The 12094-nt window shown below is 48.5% G+C and overlaps 1 protein-coding gene across 3 annotated transcripts in view; it reads left to right on the top strand.

Annotated features, from left to right (window-relative positions):
• The first annotated feature begins 445 nt into the window (after positions 1–445).
• LOC135263640 (teneurin-2) overlaps positions 446–12094 on the top strand; it is a 104799-nt gene continuing 93150 nt past the window's right edge. For 2 of the 3 annotated variants that reach the window (XM_064351916.1, XM_064351918.1), the window contains exon 1: positions 453–851. The gene's annotated coding sequence lies outside the window, so the exon portion shown is untranslated. Of the gene's footprint in view, positions 852–12094 lie in introns of all 3 variants that reach the window. The other variant, XM_064351917.1, reaches the window with a different exon arrangement.

A 12094-nucleotide genomic window follows, 5' to 3' on the forward strand; every position in this document is an offset into this window, starting at 1 on the left:
TTAAATTGAAGCTGAAGCATTCAAATTAATGTGTGAATCTTGCACTGCCCGTTATGTTTAAGGTCATTAAACAGGTAAACGTTATCTTGGCACATTCATTCCATTTGCCAATTTTCAGCATCGTGTGCTGTTTATATTCCACGCGCAAAAAAAAAGTATCATAACAAATGCAGCAATATCAATAGGCGCTTCCCTACAGATGTGCACTGTTCACTTAACATAATTTCGCACATGGCATTTGAACCACACATTTAATTAAGAGCATGGATCACTAAGTAATTCCAGCGCAAATAAGTGTATGAAAACTTCACCTACAACACATGATCGACACAGATCTAATTATCTGTCAATTCAAAGGGTTCCTCTTCGTGTTTGATTGGTATTCCTGGCCGGTGCTGTGAGGTGAGTGGTTCTCCCTCGCAGCGAATGGTAGATTCCAATGAGCCTCGCGCCACAACAGTGGATTGAATGTCGCCCCCCATTCAGACTCCTCGTCTGCCCGTGTTTAATCAAACGAAGACGTTGACAAAACAAATGTATCTTTGCACATTTCGATCTGTGTTTGCTTAAAAGAAACTCACTTAAAGGGACGGTGTTATCGCTTTGTTTATAATTTAATTCAATACAATATTTGTTTAGTCACTCATTCCCTTTTCCGCTCTCCCCTCTCCTTTTTTTGCCAAAGGCATTAGCTTATACAAAGTGAAGGAACTGTTCGCACCGGTGGGGAAACCAGAAAACGAAAGAACTCGGCATCAGATACCGTGTGACCAGGAGAGAAAAACTTTCCTCTTGGGGGAAAAAGAATGTGGTAAAGAAATAGAAAAAAAGGAACGTTTCTTCTAAAACAGGTAAGGAAACGAGCATATTCCTGTGTATCTGTCATACACGACGCAAGAACTCCTACACTTCTATCGCTGCATGTAAGCGTAGCATCGCGTATTTAGTGATATCTCTGTACCAGTAAGCCTCGGTGTGATTTGCATCAACATTACGGGTTCTGTGTGTCAACGGCGACGGCTGTTAAAAGACGTAAAATCGATGCCGTGACCATTACTGTCAGTTCTTTGGCTCTGGACTTGTAAGAGATTTCCCTAAGAGTGGCTAGACATCGCATGCTCTGAAAACACGCGGTCTTCGTCACATAACGTATTCGTGCAACTGTCAACATTTCTTAATTTCTTTGAAGGGTTGGAGCCGCTGGGCTACTTGGGACATGGGAGTACATGTTAGAGTGCGTCTAGTTTAATAAGCCGTCGTTCAACGTGACTGCGTCGCTGCCCGTCTGGCATACCTGCCCGAAATACCAGCACACAAGCGTTTTTAACGGGAAAACGCAGCGCAACGTCTCATCTTGTGTCCTTGATGGGAACGCTATCTGCCCGCTGTAATCTCACATGTTCTAGTATTCATGGGGTTTTAAATGCAGCGCGGTACGCAGTACCAGATCCCTCGTGAAGTGTCACGTAGGCTACACAAAGTTTTAGTTAATTCTCTTGAGATATGATTTATTAGGTCAATTGGAGTAACACAGTACGTGAGGATATTCCATTAAGTATGTTGTTGTTGTTACCGTGTGATTGTTGCTAAATTGAGTCTTTTTTTAGGTACAGCAAAATCCTGAATAAATCGGCATTTAAACGCCCTGGACATCCGCTGCAGCTGTTGCATAAATGTGCAGCTCAATCTCTGCGTCGCAGCGGTGCGCTGACCCGCGTGATCCACAGCGTCCGCGAGCTCTAAGAGATTTCAAATGCGCATTCCCGTCATTCTTCACAGAATGCGCTGCGCGCGGTTGCCTTCCTGAAATCGTATCATAGCCCCGAGCCCGAGGTCATTTTGGCTGCGCTCCCTGCCTGCTTGTATCTGTTCCATCTTAAGACCTGCATCATTAAATGCTTAGCAAAAGAAACGCACAGCCCTGTGTTTGAAAGGATGACTTGTCAGCTGTTTTCTTGTTTGCAGGGCACAGTAAACAGTGCAGTCCTCGTAAACAAAAAATGTGTGTGTGTGTGTGTGTGTGTGTGTGTGTGTGCGTGTGCGTGTGCGTGTGTGTGTATTTTCAGAGCTACAGGCTACATGGCAGAGGACTCGTTTTCTCTCGAGTGGTCACTGAGGATACAGGCCGAGTGAGGGAGAGAATGAGTGAGTGTTGGTGACTGTACTGCGTGTTCTGTCAGCGGGCTGGGGGCGCTTTGTGACAGTCACTGAAAGTCTTCAACATTTGTACTCGGGTCGGTCCGTCCCTTAGTGTCTGTGAGAGGCCGCTTATTACGGCTGACTGGCAGAAGCCGTTTCTTACCGGCCTTCGGTGGTCATGTGACATCAGCCCTTACTCAGAGATCCTGGAGAGAAATACTGTAGTGGAAGGATGAGGTACTTCGTTTTGATCCGCATGTCCGTCCTCTCTGTGCACTCCTTCATTTCCTACCGTCTCTCGAATTAAAGTTTGTTGGCATCGGCTCACAATACGCTACTGTCAAATCAGGATAAAAATGCAAAATGAATGACGAATGGTCATAATAATGGGAGAGATGGTGCCAAGTCACGCCGGGAAAGGCCTACAGGCATACAGCTGGCTGACAGGTTTGCAGTCTCTCTCCCAGAAAGACAAGCATTTGTGAGTCTCAGTAGTCTTATTTTTCTCCACTAAATAGGGAGCGTATATAATATAGACTATGAAATCATGTAACATATCAGCTTGTGTTTTTCTTGTCTTTCGGTTCATAGATTTTTAAAAATGTATCTTTTATTTCATTACTTTGTTACGTTATTAACCGATGCTTTTATCCAGAGTGATTTAGCCATTTTCACATTCAGATTGAATACCCCGCTCAAGGGTACAACTGCAGGGTCCTTCTGGTGAGCTGAAACTGTGACCTTTCCGGTTATGAGCCCAGTTCCCTAACCACTGTATCACACCACAGTTTTTTGTATTGTTTTTGTTTGTTTTAGATGTCAGATGTCTGTTTCTCACATACACCAGCTCAAGAACAGAGTCAATAAGAACAGCCCCTGTCGCTTAACCCTGATTTTGCCTGGTAGCGCATGCCAGGTGGGGGGGGGGGGAGGGTGCTAACGGAGGGCACGCTTACTTTTGCCCCTTGCCCAGCGGGTGATGGGTTGGCAGCCAGTGGGCTTCTGGATTCAGTTACTCTGGATCTCCGTCTGGGTGACCTGGCTCAGGTTGGCATGGAGAAGCCGGTCTGTGTGGCACATGTAGGTGTGTGTGTGTGTGTGCGTGGGGGGGTTTGAGGTGTAATATCTTCCCAAAAAGAAGGGGGTGGGGGGGGGGGTAGAGGTTTTTTAAAAACCATATTACTGTTTCCGACCAAAAACAAGCTAAAGAGGAAGACCAGTTTGACAAGCATACAAACTCTGAGCTTCTTGGGTAAACAAACCCCACCCTAGTTTGTGATGGAGCCTTAACTGCGCAAATCAGAAGCTTCATTACTGGGGGGTGCTGTGGGTGAGTAGGGCCCATGTGAGCAGCCATGGAGAGGCCCCCTAAGAACCCAAATATGGACACTAACTGAGGCCTAATTCATTTTAAAAAACACAGTTTAATGAATGTTGCCTAGTAACATTGTGTATCGTTTACCTTAACAAAAAAAAACGGTATGCATTCTTAAATCAGAGTTGCGTTGCATCTTCAAAATGAGCTCGCTTTTCTTTTGCGTTGTTCTAAGCACGACGTTCTGTTTCCTCATGTCTCACACCCATATGTGGAGATCCTCGGGTGAAGATCCTTTCCGTCAAATTCTGCACCTGCGATTGTTCCTACGGATTTTTAAAAAATCCCAATACATAAAGATTCGCATTTGCATTATCCTAGAAACACCAGCAGAGTATGCTGATAAGACGTGGTGTGTGCAGTCAGGACTACGGTTGCGTTAAAATACATTTCAATGCTATGGGAAAGTTAAAAAAAAAAACTGACATTTTCAATGAAAGTTTCGCGTCTGAGATATCTGTCCGCGATCCCTGAACTGGAAGATTATAAGGTGGCACGTAGAGTGCAGTCAAGTGTCTCTTTCAGCCAACGCAGACAGTAGAGTGCTCCGGGCGGGACGGGTGTTTAGTGAGACGCGAGAAGGTTGCATCAGTGGTCTCATTAGTGCTTCAGCGTTTGGTTCTGTAATGAGAAAACAGTAGTAATGAATGAGGATAGAAGCGCTTCAGTATCGATCAGTTGGCACTTTTTCCGATAGCAGACCAGGCCTCCGCACAAGGCTTATTTTTTTAGCTGGCAGGTAACTAGGCTTTAGACAAGATTGCGCTGATATTCAGAGAAAGATCATCATGAATTTTGTACTGTCTTTATATTTCCTTTTTTTTATTTTTTAAATTCTGTGAACTCCTCCCCAATACACTTGTAAGACCATTCTGTTGCTACAGTATCCCCTGTGAGTTTTGGAGAGACAAGTACGGGCATGCCCCACAGCAGGGGTGTCCGTCTCCGGTCCTGGACGGCCACAGCGTCTGCTGGTTTTTTTTGGTGGGTTCCCCAAAGGCCTTAACTGGCTGCTGATTTGAAAGGAAGCCACAAATACCAATACCTGCAGACACGGTGGCCCGCCAGGACTGGCGTCGGGCTCCCCTGCTCCACAGCGTGTTGATGGAAACCACCGCCTCTTTCATTCTGCAGTCCACCAGCTGAGCTGAACGAGCAGGCTTTGTGCTGGAGGACAGCGCTTCCTGTACGGCTGGTGCAGACACGCTGCCGGCCACAGCTGGCCCTCGCAAGGTCATGACGAGTTTTTAATCTCTGAGGCACGTTGTTGTATCGGGGAAAAGAGTCTGGATGGCCCAGCTACCAGCACCTGTAACATTGCGTCAGAATATGAATTCTGAGTGCATTTCCTTTGATAGTTTACAGTCAGATTTCAGCGTAGCGACAGTAAGGACAGGCGTGTGTAGCATCCACAGATGCGCTGGCCCCGTTTATTCTACGGTGGGTCCCGGTAGGACGGCGGAGGGCCACGGCCACGTTGGCGGGAGTGCCTGTTTAATGCATCGGCCGCCTACTCGTCCTGCTCCTCTTTACCGCGAGGCACGTCCGCTCTGGATATTTACGCCTGCCGCGGAAGGGCAAAGCCATCAATCTGCATCAATCTCCATTAGAGTCAAATTAACCCGCGTTCCTTCAGCAAACGCGCTTTCAGCCGCCTTCCGCACGCCGCTGCTCCCGCGACAACGGGGCGCCTGTTCGTCCTGATTGGGCTGGCGGTGTCATGTGATTTGAGGGTGAGGTCGACCTATGGGGGGGGGGATTGTGGGCGTGAACCCAGCGGCTGCAGGTTTGCTCCCAGGAGGGGCCCCTGCTATAGCGTGTCACAGTGATGACAGTGAAGCTGCGGTGGTTGTCGCGTGAAGGCGGGCTCGTATGAAAACTGAGTGGTGCTCAGTGGAATGTGACTGTTTGTTGTTGTTTCAGTATCACCACTTTTTTTTTAAAGCCCATAACAGCTTCAAAATTCACAGCTGAGATGTTAACGGTAGTAATCTATGAACAAAATGTGAAACTCTCTTAGGCGTATGTTAACTACAGAATGTATTTTCTGCATAAATGGAAATCCCTATAGGGGGAGAAAGCATTGGAAATCTGCCGAGGGACCCCATTGCAACTCTGTCCTAGGTTTTTCGGACTACGAACTGTAACCCTCGATTGTATTCTTGAGCACGGTAGCCAACAGAAACTGCTTCAGTAAACCTCCGGCTAAATGAATGGACAACATGCCAAAAACATTTTTGTTGAATAAGTAAAAAGCCCTGGATAAGCCATATGACGAATAGGAATGGGGTTGGAACTGAAGGACAGCAGTGCCTCTAACGTTACAGGTTTTCTCCCTTGTAAATATTCTGTGCTGGGGGTTTTGGGCTGACAGCCCTTGAAAGGTTGATGGGTTGGTGAAGGGGAAATGGCAAGGTGTCAGGGGTGGGGACCCTCTCCCCCAACCTGCCCTCACCCACACCTGCCACCCCTCCACCCCCCCCCCACCCCGCCAACCCCTCCCCCCACCAGGGTTGTGACGGGGAGGTTGGCGTGGAACGGCCCGAAGACACGTGTGTGATGGATGACCAGTTGATGCGTTGGAGTGGAGAGGGTGAGAGAGGGGGATCAGGTTGGGGGGGGGGGTAGTGTTGGGGGAGGAGGCAGGGAGGGAAGGGTGTGGGGGGGGGGGGGTGTTTGTGGCGATTCCTCCCTCGGCCCGACAGATGCAAGCCGGGAGTCTCGGGCCTCAGCAGATTAGGGGATTATGGGATATGTGGTGGGGCCGGAGCAATAGCCTTAATGCACCAGGGCGACGCGCCAGTCACCTGACGCTTACCTCGGCTCTGCCGCTGACCCCGCCTGTCGCACGAGAGCGTCCGTTTGTGCAGGGGATTCTGTGCGCTCAACGCCCCGCACTCTGTCCCTCATACACCAGCAGATTAAGACCTTTAATGGTCGTCTGCCCGTTACCGCTTCCCGCACGAATGTTGGTTTTTATGTGCACGCCAGTGCTTAGCTCTTGGATCTTGATGTACGGTCCATTAATGTTGAGCTAATTCCATGTCAACGAATGAAGCCATGACAGTTTGTTGCTGTGCACCCTGCTCCATATATAGAAAATTGTTTAGATGTTCACATCTTTATTCAGCGCTCTCTACAGGCTGCATTTAAATTGCTGTTTCATACGAGTGTATGGACGCGTGTCTCTTGAGTTCGATGAGCCCAAGGTTTGGATCCCCCCGGTTTTAGTCTGCACACAGATTGACAGTGTTTGAATCTCATCTATCTTTAGAACCCTTTAAGGGTGGGCCTTGGGTTCAGAGTCCATTAAGGCATACCAACTCTCCGAAAACTCTTTGGACTCGAGTTTGTTCAACGTCATAACATGGATGTTTACCCAGCATGCTTTTCTTGAGTGTCCTGGCAAAGTGGCACGGTTTATTTTGTGATGCCATCTCATGTGGCTGTTGTCCTTTGCACAATTAAGAGTTGATCGATTTTCTCTCTTTTCCTCTGTCTGTCTGTCTAGTCTGTCTGTCTGTCTCTCCTGCTTTCTCACTGTCTGCCTGTCTCTCTCTCCCCCCTTCTCTCTATCCCCCCTCCCCCCTCCCTCTCTCTCCCCCCTCTCTCCTGTGTGTCCTTGTGTCGCGTCCCTTTGAAGGCCCCTCTCTCTCTCTCTCTCTCTCTCTCTCTCTCTCTGTTATTGCGGAGCTGCAGGGATCACACTTCTCCTGGCATTACGCCGGTGCTTTGTTTTACCCGCTGTGCTGGAGAGCGGACGGGAGCGGAGGAGATGTATTTAATAAATCAGCGCTGACGGACGGCTGGCGGGGCCTTTTTACCGCTCGGCCGGTTCATTAAACATTTAACGTCAGGGTTCCTTTTTTCCACGTCCCCCACCCAAACTCTTTGAAATCGCACCAATTTCCGCATTCATTCCAGGGAAGCTTCTCTTTTCACGGTTAATAAATGCCTCGACGCGCTATGGTGTGTATTAACTTCTTTCACTCTGGTCAAAGCAGACTGCTGCTCAAATAGTGTCCCAGGAGGCCTGCTTTTTTTCTTAAAGGGTGCAATGAAATAAACTCAATTTGAGTTTTACCGACTCAATTCATTTTCAGATTCCGAGTTTAGCGTGCAGATTGGCTGTAAAAACTCTCCACAGCGCAGTGCTTCTGTTTACGCTAACCACTCAGCGAGGTTTTTTTTCAGTAGCGATCCGGCAAGCGCATTCTGACATTTGTAGCTCTAAGTATAGAAATAGATTGGCTTGCATTCGGTCGGCGATTGCCCTTAGCTTTAAGTGCAAAGGCCAGTTTTTTTCTTCATGACTACAGTTTAGCAAGTTCAGTGGAAGAAGTTCAAGCTTTTTTTTTTTCATGTAAAAGCATCACTTGCAATTATGTCCATTCATTAATTCATCCACCCATTACCTACCCTGCTTATTTCTGGTTGGGGTCGTGAGGGCTGCAGCCTATCCCAGCATGCATTGGGCGAGAGGCAGGAATGAACCTTGTACAGGATGGAAATCCATTGCAGGGCATGCATGGCATTCACTCACACACTCCAACTGGCCTTAACCTGCATAGTCTATGGACTGTGGGAGGAAACCGGGGTTCCTGGAGGAAAAACCCACGCAAGAACATGCAGGCTCCACACAGAAGGGTCCTGGCCAGGATTTCGGGGGGGGGGGGGGTTTCTTGCTGCTTGCTGTTAGATGACAGTACTATCCACTGCATGCCCCCCCCCCACTTCCCGTCCTGTAATTATGAGTGAGTGAGTCAAGCCTGAGCAGACGGAGGAGCGCGGTTGGTACAGTACAGTACGGAACATTCCGGAACACTCAGCTGATAGGCAGAGGCGAGGGAGTGTGAGGAAGGTGGGTGGTGTGGGCCGGTTTGTTGCGGCGGCAGAGCAGCCCGCGCAGCCTGGCGGCGAGCGTCGCGGCCGTGCCGCCCGTCTCCGTCGGAAACGGACCCCGAGCAGCCGGGGGGATGGGGGGGGGGTCCGCCGCTGGGTCCCCAGGAAATCAGTTCAGAGAAGCTAAAAATGTCAGCGGCCCGTTTGTGCTTGTGATGTAGGGACGCGTGCCGCCCGTGTTCGTCCCCTCGCCCCGACGGCGGGTTTGATCTGCGCGGGGGCTTGTTTGGAATCGATGCCAGCAGACAAGCATGGCGGTAATAATGACGGAGTATATTTACAAAGGGCTTTCCCATTATGTTCAAAGCGCTTTCCATATAAAAGAACGTAAAGTCATAATACAGCAGCATAGAAAAAGACGATGTACATGACATAACATAATAAACATAAATGTAATAAAGACGAGAAGAGGCCATTTCAGCCCAACATTCAGCCTATTTTCCAGAGTAAACTGTAGCAAGGAAATACAAAAATATTTGAAATTGGGGAAAAGGCAGTTAAAACAAACTAAAAGTAATTTAGCTTGTTTAAAAGTGAGGTATTGCGGTAGAAATACACAACCTATACAGGTGTCGACATAAAATGAAGACAAACAGTTCAAAAGGATGGTGCTTTAAAGGTGCTTTAAAACCTTTTTTTTTGTGTAGCAAAGGATGAGTGTAGGATCTGTGTCTGACGATGATGACAGGTCATGTCTCTGGTGGAGAGACCAAAAGGAGCAGAAAAGGTTTCAGCTTGTTGCAGAGAGGAAGCTGCCATCGCCCCATCCTTTGCACACCCACGCCCCAAACAGGTGAGCGCTTTCATAGAAAGCGAGCCGCTTGTCGCCTCCAAAGAAAGGTCGGAGAAACATGCTGGTGTTTTCTGAAGATAGTTATTCTTTTTTTTCCCCAGTCTCAACAGCGCTGGATTTCCTCCTTTAGCGGTAGAGAGGTCTTTGATATGAGACGAATCCAGCTGAAGTAGCCTGTTGTCGCCCGGGCTGTTTCTTCTCCTTGCGTTCCTCCGCAGGAAACTGGCCTTCGTTTGGTTTCCCTTTCCGAGTGGGCTCAGAGGAAGTGTGGGTGAACGGGGCCGTGTGGCGGTGTTGGCGGCAGGCCCAGCCCTGCTAGCGGCGAAGGCTGGCTAACGGTGCGGTCGTTCTGCGGTTGCTTTTTGGGGGAAGGCGACAGAACCGGGTTTCGGCTCTTGGGAGCCCTGCGTTGTGTGGAGCTGGTCTCTGCCTCTCTTGGGTCTAGAGTTGCCCACTGGTCCACAGCCATGCAGTATGCACCCTACCTGCCCCCCCCCCCCAACCTCCCATCAAAAATACACCGCCTCCCCACATCAAATATCTGACTTCCAATAAAAGGTACATGTTGGCTTTTTAGAGTGGTTGTTCACTCAAGATGTTTCCCACCAAGAAATAGCATGTGTATAATTTTTTAAAACAATTTTTATAATTTTTATAATTTTTGAAACAAGGTACTGCACCAGACATTTACAGTGAGATTGTTCAATGTGTTGATGGATGAGGGTAGCGGATGGTTAAAAAAGGGTTGCAAAAAAAAAAGGAGAGCTAAGATGGAAGGGGTGGAGGTGGGGGATGAATGACAAAGGATGCGGGTACAATTAGATTAGGAAAATAGCGAGCATTGTTAGGCTGAATTGCCTGTTCTCATTTGTGTTGTGTTATGTTATGTTATGTTATGTTATGTTATGTTATGTTATGTTATGTTATGTTATGTTATGTTATGTTATGTTATGTTATGTTATGTTATGTTATGTTATGTTATGTTATGTTATGTTATGAGATTCCAGCAACTGACATGAGGAGTAATGTGGGATTCTTATAGCTGTTCGAAAACAAGCCTGTGCCCACACCCCTGTGTACGCCCACAGTGTGTGTAAACCAGCCTGTGCCCACACCCCTGTGTATGCCCACAGTGTGTGTGAACGAGCCTGTGTACGCCCACAGTGTGTGTAAATGAGCCTGTGCACACACCCCTGTGTACGCCCACAGTGTGTGTAAACCAGCCTGTGCACACACCCCTGTGTACGCCCACAGTGTGTGTAAACGAGCCTGTGCACACACCCCTGTGTACGCCCACAGTGTGTGTGAACCAGCCTGTGCACACACCCCTGTGTACGCCCACAGTGTGTGTAAAGCCTGAGCCCGTGTGTAAGCTCACACACCCTGTGTACGCCCACAGTGTGTGTAAACCAGCCTGTGCACACACCCCTGTGTACGCCCACAGTGTGTGTAAAATCCTGTCACTGTGCACACACCCCTGTGTACGCCCACAGTGTGCGTAAAATCCTGTCACTGTGCATCTCTGCACTGACTGCTAATGTCTGCAGCTTACACCCCACCGCCCCCTCCCCCACAATCGCCTAATCCACCTTAATCGTTTCAGATAAATTAAGAATGATTCAACCTTTTAAGAGAGTATTTTAGTCTTTAGCATTTTAATATTGTTTTTTTTTCTTCTTTCTTCTTTTCTGTTTTTTTCTTGCTTAATTGCAGCAGCAAAAAAAAAAAAAAAAAAAGAAGCAATTCTGAAGTTGTTTAAATTAGTGGAAGCGTGACTGTGGGGGTGCGGAGTCAGTAATTACGCTCGGTCATGCTGAGCGTCTCCGGAGCCTGAAGGCCCCGCGCAGTCTAATCAAGCCCGCCCACAGAGGGGGGTGTGGAGCGGGGTGGGGGGGGGCTCGTCCGGGGTAGCCTGCTCCTGCCCTCCTCCTTCAGCGCGGCAGGGCTCACACTGTGCTGTGTTCATTACCGAGTCAGCAGCAGGACAGGAGGCCGGAGGAGTCATTGCGCTCACATTAACCGCAGAGTTACAGTGTCGATATCCGCCACGCGCGCGGTGTTTGCCCTCTGCGCAGGACGCGCACGGGTTTTTATTCGATTTTATTTTTCGTCTGTTGAACAGGCGCAGGGATCCTTTTTAATGTTCAGACTTCCATAACCGCACATCGTAACGCTGCTCATTCAGAGAGATGCGTCCGGCATCTTTTTTAAAAAATCTTTTTACTGAACGACCGCAATCGCGCTGAATTACTCCCGCCGTTGCGTACAGCCCGCCCGTCAGCGCTCGCGTCAGTCGCCCCAGGTGTGGCGGCGGGGGGCGTAGCGCTGGCCTTCTCGCGTCCTGCCGGTTCGGCGAGCTACGGAACGGCTCCTCGCAAGGCTGTGACTGCTCCCCTGTGACTGAATCACGGGCTCGCCGGTCACTGATCGTTGCGGCACACGGATCGTCGCTGATCTTTATTGTGCTCTGATTTGGCTGAAGTGGGCACCATGGGCAGGGTTGGCCAATGGTTTTACAGTGAGTGCAAATGTTCCCTGATTTCTGCACCGATGCGGTGTGCTGAAACAGCGTGGCAGCGTCCGCACCGCGCTGCATGGGCGGATGGAATCCTGCCCGTCTCGCTGTCGCACTGACAAACAAATCTATCAGGAAATTAGAGGAATTTGAAAGGTATGGGAATAATCTGTTATCTAATAGAACATTTAATCACATAAAACTCCCCTATCTCACTACCAGAAATGAAACAGATTAAATATCATTGCAGATTAAGCCTCTGGGATTTTATTTGCCTCTTTAATGAGAGTATTCTTTCGTGCTATACAGATGTCATTTTTATTGGTTGAAAAAAAGATGCATAACTCTTAAGAAAAGGTTCTGCAACAAA

This window comes from Anguilla rostrata, chromosome 9, assembly GCF_018555375.3.
Source record: "Anguilla rostrata isolate EN2019 chromosome 9, ASM1855537v3, whole genome shotgun sequence".
In the NCBI taxonomy this organism is placed as follows: domain Eukaryota; kingdom Metazoa; phylum Chordata; class Actinopteri; order Anguilliformes; family Anguillidae; genus Anguilla; species Anguilla rostrata.